Below are 20,155 nucleotides of genomic sequence, written 5' to 3'. Positions count from 1 at the left end.
ATCTCGGACAAAGTAGACTTCAAACCTACATTTATCAACGAAGGACACTACACACTAATAAATGGAAAATACACCAAAAGGAAATAACAATTATCAACCTATATGCACCCAATGTCAAAACCCAATTTCATCAAACATATTCTGAAGGACCTAAAAACATATATAAACTCCAGCACAGTGGTAGTGGGAGATCTTAATACCCCGCTATCACCAATAGTTAGGTCATCCTAAGAAAAAATCAATAAAGAAATCCTAGAACTAAATCACACCACAGATCAAATGGACCCAGCTGATATCTACAGAATATTTCACCCAACTTCTGCACAATATACATTCAGCAGCCCATGGAACCTCCTCCAAAATTGATCATATTGTAGGGCACAAAGCAAGCCTCAGCAAATATAAGAAAATAAAAATAATACCATGCATTCTATCTGACCACAATGCATTAAAACTAGAAATCAACAACAAATACAGCAGTAAAAAGCACACAAACAATTGGAAGCTGAAAAACACATTTCCCAACAAATGGGTCACTGATGAAATAAAGAGGAAATTAAAAATTCCTGAGTGCATATATCAAAAGGACAGAAAGATCTCAAATCAATGACCTAACACTGCAGCTCAAACTCCTAGAAAAACAAGAACAAGCAAATCCCAAAACAAGCAGAAGGAAAGAAATAATTAAGATAAGTGCTTAAAGCAATGAAATAAAACCAAAAAAAAATCATACAAAGAATCAATGAAACAAAAAGCTGTTCTTTGGAAAAATGAATAATATTGACAGAACCCTAGCAAACCTGACTAAAATGAGGAGAGAAAAAGCCTAAATCAGTAAAATCAGAAATTCAAAAGGACATATAACAACAAACACCACAGAAATCCAGGAAATCATCAGAGACTACTTTGAGAGCCTATACACTAATAAATTTGAAAATCTCAAAGAAATGGACAGATTTTTACAAATTTATCACCACACAAAATTGAACCCAGAGGATATTAATCACTTGAATAGATCTATAACACAAAAAGAAATTGAAGCTGCTATCAAGCCCCTCTCAAAAAAGAAAAGTCCAGGACCTGATGGATACATTGCTGAATTCTATCAGATATTTAAAGAAGTACTAATACCAACTCTCCTTAAACTGTTCCAGGAAGCAGAAAGGGAAGGAACACTGCCTAACTCATTTTATGAAGCCAATATTACTCTCATCCCAAAACCAGACAGACACCTCCAAAAAAAGGAGAACTGCAGGCCAATTTCCTTAATGAATATCGATGCAAAAATGATTAATAAAATAATGGCAAACCAAATCCAACAACACATCAGAAAGATCATTCACCACGACCAGGTTGGCTTCATTCCAGGGATGCAGGGGTAGTTCAACATATGCAAATCTATAAATGTAATACAGCACATTAACAGAAGCAAAACCAAAAACCACATGATCATCTCAATAGATGCAGAAAAAGCCTTTGACGAGATCCAACACCATTTCATGATAAAAGCTCTAAGAAAACTAGGAATAGAAGGAATTTCTCAACATCGTAAAGGCTACATATGACAAACCTACATCATAGTTAATGGTGAAAAACTGAAACCATTCCCTCAAAAGTCAGGAACAACGCAAGGGTGCCCACTGTCCCCACTCGTATTCAACATAGTACTGGAATTCCTAGCCAGAACAATTAAGCAAGAAGAAGAAATAAAAGGAATACAAATAGGTAAAGAAAATATCAAAATATCCTTATTTGCAGATGATATGGTCCTATACCTTAAAGACCCAAAAAACTCTACCCAAAAACTCTTAAACACCATAAACAGCTACAGTAAGGTTGCAGTATACAAAATCAACTTATCTAAATCATTTGCTTTTCTATACAACAACAATGAACAAACTGAGAAGGAATACATGGAAACAATTCCATTCACCATAGCCTCAAAAAAATCAAATACCTAGGAGTAGATTTAACAAAGGATGTGAATGACCTCTACCAGGAGAATTAGAAACTCCTGAAGGAAGAAATCAAGGAAGACTACAGAAGATGAAACTATCTCCCATGCTTATGGATTGGTAGAAACAAAACAGTAAAAATAGCTATACTACTGAAAGCAATGTACATTTTTGTTGCAACTCCCATCATAATCCCAATGCCTTTCATCACAGAGATTGAAAAATGTATCCTAAATTTCATTTGGAAACACAAGAGACCATGAATAGCCAAGGCAATTCTCAGCAAAAAGAGCAATGCTGGAGGTATTACAATACCTGACTTCAAACTATATTATAAAGCAATAGCAATAAAAACAGCATGGTACTGGCACAAAAACAGACATGAAGACCAGTGGAACAGAATAGAGGACCCAGATATGAATCCACACAACTATACCCATTTCATTTTTGACAAAGTTTCCAAAAATATATGATGGAGAAAAGACAGCCTCTTCAACAAATGTTGCTGGGAAAAGTGTTTACCTGTCTGCAAGAAACTGAAACTAGAACCATGTCTATCATCACCCTGTACTAGTATCAACTCAAAATGGATCAAGGATCTAAATATCAGACCTGAAACTCTGAAGTTTCTACAGGAAGGAGCAGGAAACCCTCTGGAACAAATACTTATAAGCAAACACTTCTTCAATAGAACCCCAGAAGCCCAGCTACTAACAGAAAGGATGAATAAATGGGACTTCATAAAGTTAAAAAGCCTCTGCAAAACAAAATAAATGGTCTATAAACTGAAAAGACCACCACAGAGTGGGAGAAAATATTTGCCAGTTATACATCAGACAAGGGACTGATAACCAGAATATACATTGAACTTAAGAAACTAAACTCTCCTAAAATCAATGATCTAATTAAGAAATGGGCAACTGAACTAAACAAAAGTTTTTCAAAAGAAGAAATTCAAATGGCCAAAAAAACACATGAAAAAATGCTATCTCTGACCATAAAGGAAATGCAAATCAAAACCACACTAAGATTCCACTTCACCCCTGTTAGAATAGCCATCATCAAAAACACCACCAACATATGTTGGCGAGGATGTGGGAAAAAGGCACCGTACTACACTGCTGGTGGGAATGCAAGCTGGTGCAACCACTCTGAAAAAAAATGTGGAGGCTTCTTAAAAATCTAAACATAGACCTGCCATATGATCCATCAATCCCAATATTGGGGAAAAACCCAAAGGAATGCAACATAGGTCACTCCAAAGGCATCTGCACACCCATGTTTATTGCAGCGCTATTCACAATAACCAAGTTATAGAAATAACCAAGATGCCCCAGTACTGATGAATAGATCAAGAAAATGTGGTACTTGTACACAATGGAATTTTACTCAGCCATGAAGAAGAATGAAATCTTATCATTTGCAGATAACTGGATGGAACTGGAAATCAGCATTCTGAGTGAGGTTAGTCAGGCTCAGAAGACCAAATATCGTAGGCTCTCCCTAATATGCGGACTTCAGATCTAGGCAAATGCAGCAATGTGATTGGACTTGGACCACATGACATGGGGAGAGCACATATGGGAGATATGGGAATAGGTAGAAAATCCAAAACAGGAAAGCATTTGATGTCCCCACTCCAGAGGAACTAACACAGAAACCTAAAGTGATAGAGGTCAACACGAGAAAGGGTTCAAGAATCAGTTTAAAGTTCAGTTAGAGATGAATAAACTTGGGTTGTAACACATTTGTACATGAAAGCATTGCTAGGAATCTCTCTGTATAGCTATCCTTAACTCAACTAACAAAAACTCTTTGTCTTCATTAATATGCTTATGTCATTTCTTCAACAAAGTCAGTGATAAGAGCAGTATGGGACCTGCCTGGAACTGAGGGGGGGGGTGGGGGAGGGGGGGAGAGTGGAGAAATGACCCAAACAATGTATGCACATGTGAATAAAGAACAACAACAACAACAACAACAAAAAACACATGAAGTTCCTTTGCTGAGTGACTAAGTTTGTTAGCAAAATAGATCAAATATCATTTGATCTATGGTGGTCAGAATCTAGAAGTGATAGTTTGAAATACCTTTACTAAATATAAAAATAAAATAAAGTACATAAAACTTTGACTATAGTGGGCCTATGGAAAAAAGAAAATGGAAGTATATGTTTTGTTATGAAAAAGTATGAAATCCAGAGGTAAGATTCAGTGAATAATCAGTCAATTGAGCATAATTGAAATTTAAGAAACGAAACAAATTTTAATTAAAATCAGAAGGGAAATGTTATTCTAGGGAAATGGATCAATACAAAACCTATACTTAGGCACACTCCACAGACATGGCAAAATAGTTGGAAAACAGTTGTCCTCTTAGCAGAAGGTCATGAAGGCCAAGTGATGAATTTTGGGTATCTTTCCATTAGCAAATTTTAAAAATCTTGAGTATAGAACATAAGAACAGCTTTCATTAATATGTACCCATTATCTAGAGATAAAAATTACTGAGTTATTTTATGGACTATAACCATCTTATGTTTTTTTCTAGAGAAATGGAGCTTTGATGTGTTTATCTGTAATGAAAAGCCTACTTCATTCAAGATGCCAGAGTCCCTCTGAAGCCATTTGTTTTTCAGTACCTGTACTCAGAAACTCAAAAGAAAGCATGCACATGAACTCAATGTGGCCCCAAAAAAACACACACCAGTTCTGCAGACATTCCTTGTGATTCATCAGTGGCTTCGGGCTCACCACTTCTGCTCTTAGAGAAGGAAAGGAAGTGCTCATGCACAACTATTGTCTGTGACAAATTGAAAATCAAACAACTTTTTGTCAGTCTAAAAATCAATATTTAATACACAAATACTTCAACACTGTATTTTGTACTTATTAATCTAAAATGTCTCACAAAATTTAGTGCAAGAAAAATAACACTTCATGTTGGGTTACATAAACATGTCAGTTTTCATTGTGAGAGTTATTAGCTCATACAAGAAATGCAGGCTGACATTTCACAAATGCTTATGGTACAAATGGCCAAGCTGAGACCTGTGTTGGGATGCTTTCATACATCTTTAAACTGAGAAGAAGGAGACATGTTCAAATATTCCTCCTCCTCACTTTTGCACACCCCATTCTTTTGGTCTACTACTTCCTAAGAGTTGAAAAGGAAATGTGGGCACTTTAAACTAGAATCATTCATAAATATATAAAATTGTGAAAACACAATGGCTGAGATTTTCTCTGTGGCTTCAGAACACAATGGCTGAGTTACTCTCTATGGCTTTCAGAGACCCTGACCCACCATCTTACTTTCATCTTACCCTTCCTGCACTTCTGATTATTTATGCCCCAGTCATGTGTTACAATGGATTTCCTGCATAAATATACCCCAAAAGTTCCATGTCTCACAGTGTCTAATGACCTTTCTTCTTCTACAACCCACAGTCTCCATTTATATCCACAGACAGAAGACACAGTGCAAATATCATCTCCTTTGCAAAGCCTTTCCAGTCAAATAAATTTCCTTATAATTGCCTTCCACTAATATAATGTGTGTGTTTATAGAATCACATAATCCCTATCATAGCCTACTATTATCTTTGCTTCAACGTGTTTCCTTCATTTGACTTCATGACGTGACACAAGTTTGTGATACTCCAGTTTGTACACATTAGAGTATTCCAGAAGATACACTGCTGTAGAGAGCAGAAAGGATCCAGGACTAGATTCACCTTTTGTGCCCAACAGAAAGTTATCTTTAGCACTTCATTCGTCTGCCATGCAAAAGCACCACACTCCACCCATCCAGGTGGTGGCAAAATAAACATAGGGAACCATAGGCAGGAAAAGGTTGATATGTTCAGGACATGTCCTTGCCATCCATCAACTGGATGCGATGTTAACAATGGGTGAAAGAGATCAGCATTTTATATGCATATCTGAAAAATGATACGATGAGGACCTAGAGGCTTTAGAGAGAGCACTGAGAAGAGTCAGATACAAAAGGAATAAGACATCTTCCGTTGAAAAAGAGAAGAAAGAAGAATCAGGAGATGAGACAAGGAAAACCCCATCATTCAAGGGTGAGCCGAGAACTGTAGGTAAAGAATTTTTCCCTTTAGGATTTAACTACAGAGTTTTGCTTCTCTCTTCTACTTCTTATTTTATTCCTCACCCAACCCCCCAAAAAGGAAATCATAAATATGAGTGATAATAGATCCTAGACAACTAACACTAGTATCATAAGAACCAGAACACTCAGTGTCATCAGTATCAAGGCAAACCAAATCCATATGATTCGTGTGGATCCCTAGGCTTGTCCTCACTTCAGAATTTGCAAATAAGTACACAGGTTTTAAGTTATTACACCACGGCACCCTTCATTTTTTTGTCAGGATTTATCCTGAGATACTGCAGGGCAAAACAGAAGGTGTAAGATAAGGAACCCAAAAATACTGGAATCTTTTTGTCAATAAGGAAAATATTTCTCTAGATACTAACGTTTTCAGAGACAGTACAGATGAATGTGAGCTATTCCTAAATGAGAGTCAAGAGAAAGAACATAGTTGATTGGACTTGAAAACGGCTTTTTTCTTAGAAACAAAACAGATGGAATTCAATATATTGAACATGATTTTCACTCCACCCACTATTTATAGATATATCACAACTTTCACAAATGCCCATGTTCCAGCAGGACAAAGACCACCCCCTTCCCACTCAAGACTGACAGATTTTCTCAATGAGCTCCTTAAGAGGTTAATTCAGGAACAGACCAAACCATAGGATGAATGATGTCACAGGCAATGCTGCCAATAGACTGATCATGTCCCCTGCCTCTTCTCTTATCCTGTGGTAAGGGTCACTTGTCACTTTGGTTACCAAGTACTCCATTCAGGTATGCCTTCAAAATCACACTGAAGGGTAGACTGCTAAAAGTTACAAAGGCTTTCTCCTTCAGATCAAATATTTTTAAATAGCAGAAAAATTTGTAAGCCCAGTTAAAGATTCAAATAGATACAATGTATTTCAATTCTAGTAGTATGTATTGTGTTTCTGAGATTTTATGTACACTTCTAAACTTCCTTTAGTTTCATATGATGAAAAACATTACCGTTAGGTTTGGTGATATAGCTTAGTAATAGAACCCTTGAGTAGCATTCCCCTTCCACACAAAAGTAGTAAATATACTAGTATTAGTTTAGTAATTAATAATAATTACACATTAATCCTAGTGATAGGATACAGTTTAATATATATAATGACAATTAAAATTTATGTAATAAAAAATTTTTGAGGTCAATATGTTGGTAGAGAATTGAAGGGAAATGAGAGAAGGAATTTAAAGAAAAATATTTTTGCATATTTTTATTTTTAGATTACCTTCTTATATTTACATATAATAAGATGCAAGCTTTTAATGCACAGTAAATGAGTTTTGACAAATGCATATAACCATGGACAGCCCCTGAAATAGAAAAAAAATCTATCAATTTTATACTTCTACTCAAAGAACTAAGTTTCTGCCTTCCTGTCCTGTCTGAATTTTTTTGGTGGGACTGGGGTTTGAACTCAGGGCCTTGTGCCTCATAGGCAGGTGCTCTCCACTTGGGCCATGCCACCAGCTTTCCTTCATTTTTTATATTCTATTTTTTTGCCTCCTATTGTTTTATTGTATGGCTCTTTCCAAGGGCCATGAGGGAGCGTATGTTTCATGCTTCTGTCCTAGCTTTGGTGCTTGGCTCTCAGATCTCTGGGATTCTGGGTTTGCATATGCATCACCTGAATTTCTCTGCCTCATCTTCTCTGGTATTCACTGTGTGTGTATGCTTATGTGTTGACATTTATCTTTAATGTAAGGATGGAGTTATGTAGCATTAGAACTCACTTTATTAATCCTATCTGAACTTGACCACCTGTAAAGACCTTGTTTCCAAATAACATCATATTCACAGGTTGTGGAGGTTAGAACTTCAAAAGCTTTTGAAGGAATAAACTCAATTCATAAAACCTATTGAGAGATAAAAAACTACTTCAGGAATTATTCTCCCCAAATTAACTCCAAATTCTCTACTAGTGTCTCTGACCCTGACCTACAGCATGAAGAAATCCTGCATGAAGGCCCCAATTCTGTCCATGCCCAGAAGCAGCAAGTTCTCCCAGAGTAAAACCAGCCACAGAATTCAACATCCTGTAGTGATGGTCTTGTTTCTCTGGCATCCTCACCTGTTTTAGTTTTGATTGCCTCAGCAAGTCACCAGCACCTCATATGTATGATTTCTAAATATTTGGCATTTCTAGTAGCTCACAACAAGGGAATTTTGGGACATAAGCATAAATTTCCTAAACTTCATTTTATTTTATTTTTATTTATTTGTTATTTTTGAGATAATTCCTTGCTATTTTTCTACAGCTACTTTACCTCTTTAATACACTGATTCTTGCTTTCTTGGGGATTATATTCAAGTTGGAGCAGACAATAAAAAATAAAAATAGCAAATGAGTAAATAATATGTTATTTGATAACAAATGCTCTTAAAAAGAAAAACAAAAAGGAGACCAGCAATGTGGCTAATTGTTGAAGTGCTTTCCTAGCATGCTTGAAACCCTAGTTTATAACTTGAAATCAAAACAAAAAAAAAAAAAGAAAGAAAGAAAAATAAGGGAAGAGAAAAGAAAAAGGTAAAAATACTTTAAGGTCATAAGGCTATCTGGGTAGTGATGAGAATACTGCATCAAATTTAATTTTAAGGTAGAAAATTTTGTATGTAATTTCAAATACTTTAAATATATGAAGGTATTATTTAAGCACCTTACTGAAAGATAGTTTTAATTATAAAACCAGCTGAAACTTATAGCTCAAGGTGAAAATCTGTCAAATGTGGTCAAGGAACAGTAAGGAAGCCACTATGGCTGGATCCATTGGAAGAGGAAAAATGTACATACTAGAAGAGCCACAGAGACAACAGAAGGATGAACAATTACAAAGATTTTGCTTTTAGCTCTGAATGACATGGCATCATTGCATGGTTTTAAGAAAAGAAGTGCCCTGGGTTGTAGTTTTAAGAAAAGATTCTAATTGGTGAACTGAAAATAGATTCAGCAAAACATGAGTAGAAGTAAAAAGAATTCTTAGAGTCTATGTCTATTATCTACGCAGACGATAATGCCACGTATCAGGATGTCCCGAGAGTAAATGAAAGAAAATCAGATTTTGTATGCATTTTGAAGGTGAATAATTTTTTATCATATATTATGTGTGAGCTGTGATATCATCAACATTTTGACCCCCTGCTTTTTGGTTAGAAAGATAAAAGGATGAATTTTTCTTGAGAAGGCTACAGATACAGTAAGTTTAACCCAATGAAAACCAGTCATTAAGCATGAAGACATATAACAGATATATAAAAAGTGTCTAAGTACATGAGTATGGCATTGAAGTGATACATCAAGCATAGAAATACACGATGAGGCAAGGGCACACAAGGGAAGTATGAGGACAGGTAAGACACCTAAGAAACTAGATGGCATTTGTTGCCCTCAACGCAAAGAAACTAAAGCAGATACTTTGGGGCAACTGAGGCCAATAGGAGAGAGGGACCAGGAACTAGAGAAAAGGTTAGTTCGAGAAGAATTAACTTAGAAGGTAACACACATGCACAGGAAATCAATGTGAGTCAACTCCCTGTATAGCTATCCTTATCTCAACTGGCAAAAACCCTTGGTCCTTCCTATTATTGCTTATACTCTCTCTTCAACAAAATTAGAGATAAGGGCAAAATAGTTTCTGCTGGTTAGCAAGGGGGTGGCGGGGGGAGAAGAGATGTAGGGAGAGTAAGGGAGAGGGTGGGGGAAGAGGGGAGAAATGACCCAAACATTGTATGCACACATAAATAAAATAAAAGTTTTTTTAAAAAGTATGGAAATACAAACATGACACACATCAGCATATGGATATTTACAGATGTATAAACACTTATTTTAACAAGTTTGAATAAAGTACTTTTGTGAAATGTCTGTTCTGAGGAAAACAAGTATTTTAGGAGTTGATTTTAATCTGAAAAATTAAAACACATAGCAATATTTCTACCTAGATACATAAAACTCCAGTAAGATAATTTAAGGCTATGCAATTTAGATTCCATTCTTTTAAAGGAGGAAAGCATTTAGATATTGAAAATACTCAACTTATTCATGAATTATAAGATGCATAGGATCTTTGAACAAATGATTAAAAGTACCCTATCTGCTGCAGACTTGTATAATTTGGTAATTCTTAAAATCTTTTTTTAGACTAGATGGTACTGAATATTCTTCATTTCTTCCTATGACCATGGGAAAACATATGTATACATAAGCATACTAAGATATGCCATGTTAGTTGACCCACTCTTATGTATATTATGGCATATTTTACCCGGTCCATCATGTAATTCTACAGAAGGACTGAATCACCAGATTACTGTTTAAGATGTTTATGTTGGTTTAATTTTTTATTTTTTAGTGTGTAGTGTACAATAATTGTATAAAGGGTTTCTTTTTGATATTTACATAAATGCCTATTATGTATTTTAATCAAAATAACTCTGTTTCTCTTTCTTAACCTATTTCCTACCCCTCTTTTTTTTGCCTGATTTTAGTGTGTCTTGTTGTGCTATTTAGATAATGTCCTTTAATTATATTTACCCACAATCACCAGTATAACATATGGAATGAAACTGTACCACTGAACTTTGGGGTCCTGGATAGATGTTTAGTAGAAATATCAATAGGTTAAAAAAAAATAGCTTCCCATCAAGAATGACCTTCCACCGATTCTTTGGTTTAGTGGTTGAGTTTTAGGAAAACTCAAAGCCAAAAGCTTTTCCTCCTCCATTAACTTAACTTAATTACTGTTCCTAGTCATTTTTCTTTTTCTCCTTTGGTTTATATAGCAATAACAGCTTGCAGTAAAGATGGTGAATAAGTGGATTTTTGATTCCTTCTGATACAATTTAGAAATGTATGCCTTATCACCTGCAGGACTTGTACTTTTACAATTTTTTGAATAAAGAATATGAACTTTTGGTAGCTCTTCTAAACTTTTACTAGCAAAGTCCATCAATGGCATTATGCCAAGGAAATAAGCTCAAGCAGTTTCTCAGAATGGCATTATAGGAAGTGATAGTTAATTTTGATTATGCACTGGATTGGATTAGAAATATCCAATTGGTTGAGGAGATTAATTGAGACAATTCAATGTAAGATTTGATCATGAGGGCTTTGATGTAATCAATGGTTTATTCCATTGATGGATTCAGATTTTAAAGACTATTGGGAGGTGGTAGAAATGTGTAAGGAGGGGCCTGGCTGGAGGAAATAAGTCATGGGGAATGTTCTTGGAGGTTCCATCTTTCCCTGGCTCCTTCTTGTTAGTGCTTCACTCTGCTTCCTGACTACTATTACATGAGCTGTCCTACTCTACTCTACGATGTCCTCCCTACTGTGATGGAATGAAACCTGTGTTAAAATAAATTTTTCTACCTTAATTTGTTTCTAAAACATGTTTTCAAATCAGTGTACTCTGTGTAACACATATATGGTCACCTGTTATACTTCAGGGGTCATTCTTCAGACTGCTTTAGAAAAAGAGCCTTGGTTCTGTGAAGTCCCAGAAGCGAAGTCATTGCCTCCTCCTTCAAGGACTGGCTCTTGTTCACACACATTGAAGGTAAATTAGTGTGGCCACTGTGGAAGTCAATATGGAGATTCTCCAAAAACTAAAAAGAGAACTACCATATGATCTACTCTATGCCTCTTGGGCATCCCTTCAAAGGAATGCAAGACAAGATACAGTAGAAATACATGCATACTCATGTTCATAGCAGCACTATTGACAATAACCAAAATATGGAATCAACATACATATCCATCAACTGATGAATGGATAAAGAAAATGTGGTATATAAACTCAATGGAGAAATACTGTGGCATAAATACAAATGAAATTATCATTTTCTGGAAAGTGGATAGAAGTAGAAATCATATTAAATGAAATAAGTAAGACTGAGAAAGATAAATATTGCATGTTCTCTCTCCTATTCAGGATTTAGACCTATATATTAAAAATTGACATGAGAAAGACATGGTGGTAGGAACCAGTAAAAACAAGAGGACAAAATGAAATGATAGAGAGATGAATATGATTAAAGGACTTCATATGCATGTATGAACATAGAACAATGAAACCTATTAAAATGTTTTTAAGGGAATAGGGAGGATAAGAAAGTAATAGAGGAGGTGAATTTGACTAAAATACGTACATTTATGGAAGTATAATGAAATCTTTTTGCATAAGTACTTTACACTAAAAATAAAGGAGTAACTGAATCAGATTATAAATTTTCAACCTGTACTAATTTTTCAACTTGTATCAGAAACATGGAGAAAGGAAACCCAAATCAGAATAATGTTCAAAAGAGGGAAGCAAAGTCATTTACCTTGATCAAATCACTTTTTGTGTGTTATATAAAACCTCAAGTCATAATCATCCATGTAGATTTCATTATAGACAAGAGAAATCCTCAGCTATGGGAAAGGTATGAATCAATCCTTTAATTTCCTGTCAAGACCCCAAAAATCAAGTTCTGCAAACTGCTGGTGGGACAAGTATCAAGGCAGAAAATGACATACTGAATTAATAATAGTGGATGCAAGAAAGGGTAGAGAATCAATGAAGTCAGAACATGAGAGAGGAGAAAAGTAGCAGTTAGAAATAGAATTGGGTAGTATTCAGAAAGACACAAAAGGAAGTAGAACAACAAGAGGGGTAGTTTCATCCAAGATTCTTGCCTTTTTCTCTCCAACCCACTGCAATGTCACTTAACCCCAAAACAGAGAAGGAATGTGGTTTCCAAAAATTCAAAAAGATCCTCAGGTATAAAGAATAAATTCCTACTCTGTCCCAGAAATAATGTCATATATCATTAAGTCTTCAAATGAGGGGATATCCTGATCCAAGGTAGACAATTTTGCCAAGCTGGCCTCAATACCATATCATAATTTAACTCCACCTTCTGGAGGAAGATAGGCTTTGAAGAAGTAGAACACATACATGTATAGGCCAGGTAAGTGTCAGGAAATCTAAGCTATCATCATTGATGGGAATATATCCCACATTTTCCATATTGCATAGAAAGCATACTCAGAATAGATTCCATCATGTTATCAACTCAGTCTTGATGAGAGAACATGAAGAAAATGTTTCAAAAAGTTTGAAAAACTGATCTTTTTTTCTTAGAAACAAATAGATGAATTCCACCAAAGTAGTACCAAATTTAATTTAATTGGAAGATGTATCGTACCAACTGTGGTTAAAACATGCAAACTGAACTTCATTGAGACTCATCAATGTGTTCTATCACAGTGGATATTGTTAAGGTGAACGAAAAGAAGCCATGTCAACATTGGACACCCTTCCTTTGCAAGCTGTTTATTGGAAACACTTAGCCTCGAAGAAATGACAGTCACTTCTCCAGAGGGTCCAGAGCTGACCAACTTATCTACTTAATTACCACTTATCTCCTCTAGCTTTCCCTAGCATTCCACTCTGGGAAAAATCTTCCACCCAGCAGAATTTCCCATCCAACCCCCCTTCCCTATATCTACTCCAAGTCTGTAATAAGCTGTAGGCTCCAGCTCTCTTGCTGGGGACCCTCTCTGCAGGGTTCCTTCTAGAACAATAAACTCTGCCCTGGTATTTGAGCCATCTCCCTACCTCTTCCATGTCTCTTTTCTTTGTAACAAATAGTGCAGAAACCCAGGATGGTCAGGTGGGTTTGACTCCCAGTTCTCCACTCTAGAAACTTGGAAAGCAGTGGAGTGCTACAGCTCTTCCCAGGTTCACACTCAGACCCTCAACAGAGGCTGGAGTTTCCATTTCCCATCCCTGCTATCTTTCCTCTCTTTTTTTGCTGCTCTTCTACAGTTTCCTTTCTTTGATGGCTAAACTCCCTTTGTCTAGCAACTGGGTGGATTCACTTGCTATTTTCTGGGGATACCTAGAAAATATCCAGGTGCCCACACATGTAAGCTATCAATTGGCAATGGGAATGCTCCTGCCTTCTCATACTCCTGTGGTACCAGGTAAGGCCTATAGGGCCACTATCAGGATTACTCACTGCCTCTCAATCTCAACCTAAGTCCCACAAGAATTGTCTTGGTTTTGGACCTGAAGTGTCATGGAAATTGTCTCAATTTCAGACTTTTAGTCCCACTGGAACTGTCTCAATTTTGGTCAATAAGGTCTAACTAGAATAAAGGCATTTTATCAGGTGTTGGTAGTTCATAGAGAGAAGGGATTCTGCTTGTAGACATATTTCAAAAGTGTCTTCCAGAAGATGGGTAAATAGAACAGCAAGTTCTATTTTTGAAAGACAGTTGAGTGTCATGAAGAGTAGGATAATTTTTAATATTCATTTCATGATAAAATTTTGTAAGAAACTAAGCTACTCATACTTTGAGAAAGACCTCTAAATTCATCTTTCATCTCATAATTTCTCTTTTGAAATAACATAAGATAAATATTATTTTACTGTATTGAATATTTACAACAATTCCCCCCAAAATTTGCAGATGTCTGTGGTAGGTCTTCAGCCTTAAGTGCTCCAAGAAACCCACAACCCCAAACCTAAACACAAGATAGATACAGTGAGCTACCTAACTGAAACAAAGCACAAGCAAAACAAGTGTTAATCCTATTAGTAAAACTCCAGAGTTGTAGGTTTGGAAACTCTCTTCTCTTCACCATATAATTTGTTCATCCATCAAGGTGCATGGAAATCTTTGAAACTGGTGAAAGTCTCAACAAGACAATATTTATGTGGTGGGCACAAATTCTGGCTCTACTACTTTTTTGGTACATGAATTTGAGCAGCTATCTTAAGGTCCTTAATTTTCAATTTGTTATGCAAAAAAAAAAACTAGCAAAAAAATTGTTTATGTGTTTATTTATTTGTTATTGATTTCAAATTGTCAATGCTAATTTATTCAATTCCTAATTTCATATATATTTTTAAAACAATGTAAGGAGAAAAAAGAAAAGGGAAAGAAATTATTACATACTTATGTATATGCGTATATATTTATATGGATACCTATTATACTTTTAAAGATATGTGCATTCATGTTTCTCACAGGGAAAAGTTAGATATCAGGGAAAATTACATTCCTATCTTGGAGATCATGTTACACTCCAGCACACCTACTAGGTATTCCATTGCCTGTTAAAGAATTACAATGAAGATTAAGTGAAAAATCCAGAACAGACACTAGGAAAGATAAGTGGAAATCAGAATTTAATGTAGGAAAATGCTATGTATAGATTGCAGCATGCTTTTGCTGTACCTGCTGGCAACTCACAAGCCCAAGTGTCTCAGGGGAACTTCTTAGACAATATCACACCTGTTTTCTTGTTGTACTTGTTACCAATGAGCAGGAGGAATTTTGACAAAAGTTTTGATGTGTCATTTGAATACTTTGAGACCCATCTTTCTCATCAAATATATGGGAATCTGAAAACATTACCTTCAGAATATTCCTGTAATGTCTAAGTTGTAAAATATTAAAAAAAAATACCTGACTTGGATATATGTACAAAGAAATATTTTGTGTTCTTATTGCTAAGAACGTGAGAAATTGAGACCCAGAGATATGAAATTATTCACCCAATGTAAATACAGTAAATTAGTAATAAAACTGAGCCTAGAATACAAATCTCTCACCTAAAAGTTTAAGGGTCTTATATTTTAATGACATCTGTAGTAACGTCCTAAGATTACTGGGTCTGGAAAATGAGAATTTCCAGTGAATGTGCCCACAAACACGTGTTCACAAATAAAGATGTGGATGTGAGAAGGGTGACTAAAACCTAGGAATTGGAGATACTATTTCTAAAATTATAGATAGAGTAGGATTTAGCAAGAAGGAGGGAACAGACTGAGCCATGAAATTTGTTGAAAAAACCATGCAAGCCGTGCAAAGGCTGTGAGGCAGCAGCTGTTTTGGTATTTTCACTGAGGAAAAAGGAGCCCAATATTATCGGAGAAGAGTAAGTTTGAGTGAGAAGCAAGCAATGAAGTCACTGTCGATCAACTTTGTACTTTTGGAGGGCAAAAGTGAAATACATAATCATTACAAGATTTTGAGCAAAATCATGGCTTTACCTGATTTATGTTTTATCACAGTCACAATCCCGAATCCATTTACTTTTATTTTTTTTTGTCAAATAATACTTTTATGTTTTTAAACTTTATTTTAATATTAATATCTGCTTAATGTTAGATTTTATTCAAAATGATATCATTGTATATGTTTATCACATATAGTTAATATATGACAGTATTTAATTTTTTAAGTTTGAAATCACTCTAATGGATTTTGTTCAGGTACACAGATGCTTTTTTAAAAATATCTAATTTTAAAATAGGCAATATATTCCTCAAAATTTTTCAGTAAATAAAATGACTGCAATAACGCCACTGAGTAGAGCAAAGCCACTGTATTGCTCAAAAACTGTTTTTGGAATTTTATTGCTATAAATTCACTTTCTTTAAGCATAATGAACATAGAAATAAAACAGGAAGTCAAAATATTGATTGTAGTGAATTTTTTGCAAAATTATGTTCATTAAACTACTTGGAATGAAAAAAAGATTAGATAGCTTTCTTTTATTTTTATGTTTTCCTCTGTTGAATATAACATTTGCTTTTCTCATTGAACGCTATAACAAAGTTCACAATGGGAAGCTGGAATTTAAAAATACTTAAAATTGTTCTGAATTTAAGTGCATAATGGATAGCAAGAATCTGATCATCAAAATCAGGAAAGAATAATGTTTTGTTTTGAATAAATCAAATCATAGATTCACGGATTCATCAAGTAGTTGATCCAATTGAGTCCTCATTGCTCAAATTAAATGTTAGGGATTAATGAACAATGAACAACAAGAACTTCTGCATGAAAGGAAAGGACATTAAGAAGCACACTTGTTGTGAGACAGAAGCAAGGAAAAGGAGCATGAAAAGTACACGTTTATTTCTGTTCATTGTTACACATTTTGTCAGCTTCCATGCACATACTTGATTCAGGTGATGTTTTAGACACTGATCTTAGTATTTCATGGATTTCCATATATGAAATACAAAACAATCTTATCTATTTCCTGCTATAGCCATTCTGAGGAAGGAAATACATGTATTTGGGATCCACATAATGAAATAAAGAAGATTATTATTTTGCATTTTCTTCCACAATACTCAATTAATGGAAATTATATTATGTGGATTTGCTAGGGCAAATAAATTTAAACAAATTTATTCCAAAAAACAGTTACCCATCTGAGAGTAACAAATTTTAACTGTAAGAATGACAAACTGTGTCTAAATTTGTGAATAATGCTTGTATTGGTTATTCTTCAATTAGAATTGTTTTCACTTGGGTTAAAAATTCAAATCATCTCTGTGTGCCCTGGTTCATGCATATAATTCTAGCTACTTGGGAAGCAGAAATCAAAAGGATTGAAGTTCAAGGCCAAATTGTGCAAAATCTAAAACTCCATCTCAAAAATATTCAACACAAAAAAGGGCTGGTGGAATGGCTCATGTGGTAGAGCAACTGCTTAACAAGCGTGAGGCCCTGAGTTCAAACCCTAGTAATGCCAATAAAACTGTTCAAATCATAACTACTAAAAAAAAAATTTACTTTCATATGACCTTGGTTTATTTTCTCTTCTACCAGGAGAAAGATCAACTAACTATACTTCAGGTTTGGTACTAACTTCTGTAGGAATATGGTCTCAATAAGAGTTTCCTCTTATTATTCTCACATAGATGCTCATTGTTAATTAATTTACAAAATGTATCTCCTTATACCACAGCTAAGTGATCACCTGACCTAAGATAATCTCATCCATAGGTAGAACTGTGCTGATCAGACTGAATCTCTCAAAATTCAAAAACTAACTCAAATTCTTTTGCAAATAGTAATGTACCCACCAAATGATGAAGTGATGTGATAAAGGAATACTCCCAGTTGGGGTTCTGTGAATGATCTGCTCTCTACTCTTCCTGTGTCTTAGTCATTTTTTAATCAGTCACTGATAATAATGCAATAAATCTACATTTTTATTTTCTTAACTTGAATTACTTTAAATTTCTTTTGCTAATCTTTATTATACATTTTTCTTCCCTCTAAAAGAATTTTCAAGGCATAGAAAAAATAACAAAGAATTTGATAGGGACTTTGTCTTTTCATATTTTTTGCTTTGATTATTAAGTTCTAAGTAAGCATAAAATTCCATTTGTTAAATTTACCTATGTGTTGCTGAATTCTGATTGATGAGTGATAGAAGGTGGAAAATGTAATTTACTGACCTCAACTCAAGTGCTTTTACTATTATATGACATTATTTCCCATCAAACATCCTGCAACCCTATAAAGTTTTATCTAAGACAATTTTAACATTTTCATTTTTAACTGTCTTTTTTTTAAGTTTAATATTTTATTTATTATCAGAAAGTGCCACCAATCTGTTCCACACTTTTCTCATAGCATTTTTCATGTCCTTATTCCTGAGAGTACAAATCAAAGGATTGAGTAAGGGAGTGAGCGTGGTGCAAAATATAGCCACAAATTTATCAAAGAAGAAGAACGATGGAGGCTGTGCATACATAAATATACATGGGACAAAGAGCAGCACAACTACAGCAATATGAGATCCGCAGGTAGAGAGAGTTTCCTTTGTCCTTCAGAACTGTGAGTTCTCACAGAGAACAGTATGACACCATATGAGATAAGCAGCAAGGAGAAGATGATAATGCAGATCGACCCACTGTTGGCAATCACTAACAGGCGAAAGACGTGTGTGTCAATGCAGGCAAGCTTCAGTAATGGGTAGAAGTCACACATGATGTGATCTATGACATTGGGGCCACAAAAGGGCAGCTGAAAAGTGAAGAGAATTTGTACAATGAAATGCAAGAAGCTCCCTATCCAGGATACCCCAATCAGAGTGACACATATCCGCCAGTTCATGATGGAAGAGTAATGCAAGGGTTTGCAAATGGCCACATACCGATCATAGGCCATGGCTGTGAGGACAATCACCTCAACACCAGCGAGGAAGTGTTCAGCGAAGATCTGCATCATGCATCCTTCAAAGGAGATGGTCTTCCTCTCAAAAAAAGAGTCTGCGATAGCCTTTGGGGCAATGACTGAGGAGAAGCACGCATCCAAAAAGGACAGGAATGCCAAGAAGATGTACATGGGGGATCCCCTCAATGCAGGGCTACAGATGATGGTCACTACAGTTAGCATGTTGCCTCCAATAGTTGCAATGTAGACAAACAAAAACCCAACAAATACTACTTTCTGAATATTTGGATTCTGTGATAGCCCTAGAAGAACAAACTCATTTACATTGCTTAGGTTTTTCATATTTTCCACAGGAAAAGGTAAAAATGACAAGTGACATTTACAATTTGCAATTAGAAGAAAAAAAAACTGCTTCCAAACAGTCATCAACAATTTGCACCCATATGTAAAATTATAATAGGTGCTTCTGTCATCATGGAGAACACAAAATTGGAAATTTGTTAAAGATGGTAATGGGTTTAAATTTTGACAACAGGAAGAATTCACTTGTGGTAGGGATGCAAAATAGTTTTATTTCAAGTGCTAGCTTTCTTATAAAACACTTAATAGCATATATTAGTCCTACAAAGAGATTTTATTTTATCATAATGAACTCCCCATCTTTGTTTGGGACATAGTCTTAAATATAGATGCCTCGCTGGTCTGGAATTCACTAAAACTTGTAATAGCTTCCCAAGTGCTGGAAATAGGTGTGTGTCATCACAAACAACTAAGTGTCACACTTGATCAATTTGCAACAGATTCCAGAACTGAATTGCTGAGACATTTTCTGAGCCACATCCTGGTTTCAAGGGAGGAAGACTGTATTTTCTCAATCATGTCTGCTATTATTGTGGAATAGGATCAAAGATGACTTAACTATCACCCCTGACCAAGAGACTGCCTTATTACAAAGACAAAAAATAGCATGCAGTTAAGATGTACTTGAAAATCTTGACTTCTCATATATTTCTTTAACATTATGAACCGAATTGTACATTTAAGTGAATTAACTAATTCCTTATA

The 20,155-nt window shown here is 35.2% G+C and overlaps 1 pseudogene; it reads right to left on the bottom strand.

Moving 5' to 3' along the window:
* Nucleotides 1-18,497: 18,497 nt before the first annotated feature.
* On the bottom strand, nucleotides 18,498-19,432 carry LOC109677172 (olfactory receptor 4C15-like; annotated as a pseudogene).
* Nucleotides 19,433-20,155: the final 723 nt, after the last annotated feature.

Source organism: Castor canadensis, chromosome 1 (assembly GCF_047511655.1).
Source record: "Castor canadensis chromosome 1, mCasCan1.hap1v2, whole genome shotgun sequence".
Classification (NCBI taxonomy): Eukaryota; Metazoa; Chordata; class Mammalia; order Rodentia; family Castoridae; genus Castor; species Castor canadensis.
This window is presented reverse-complemented; position numbering and strand designations above follow the sequence as displayed.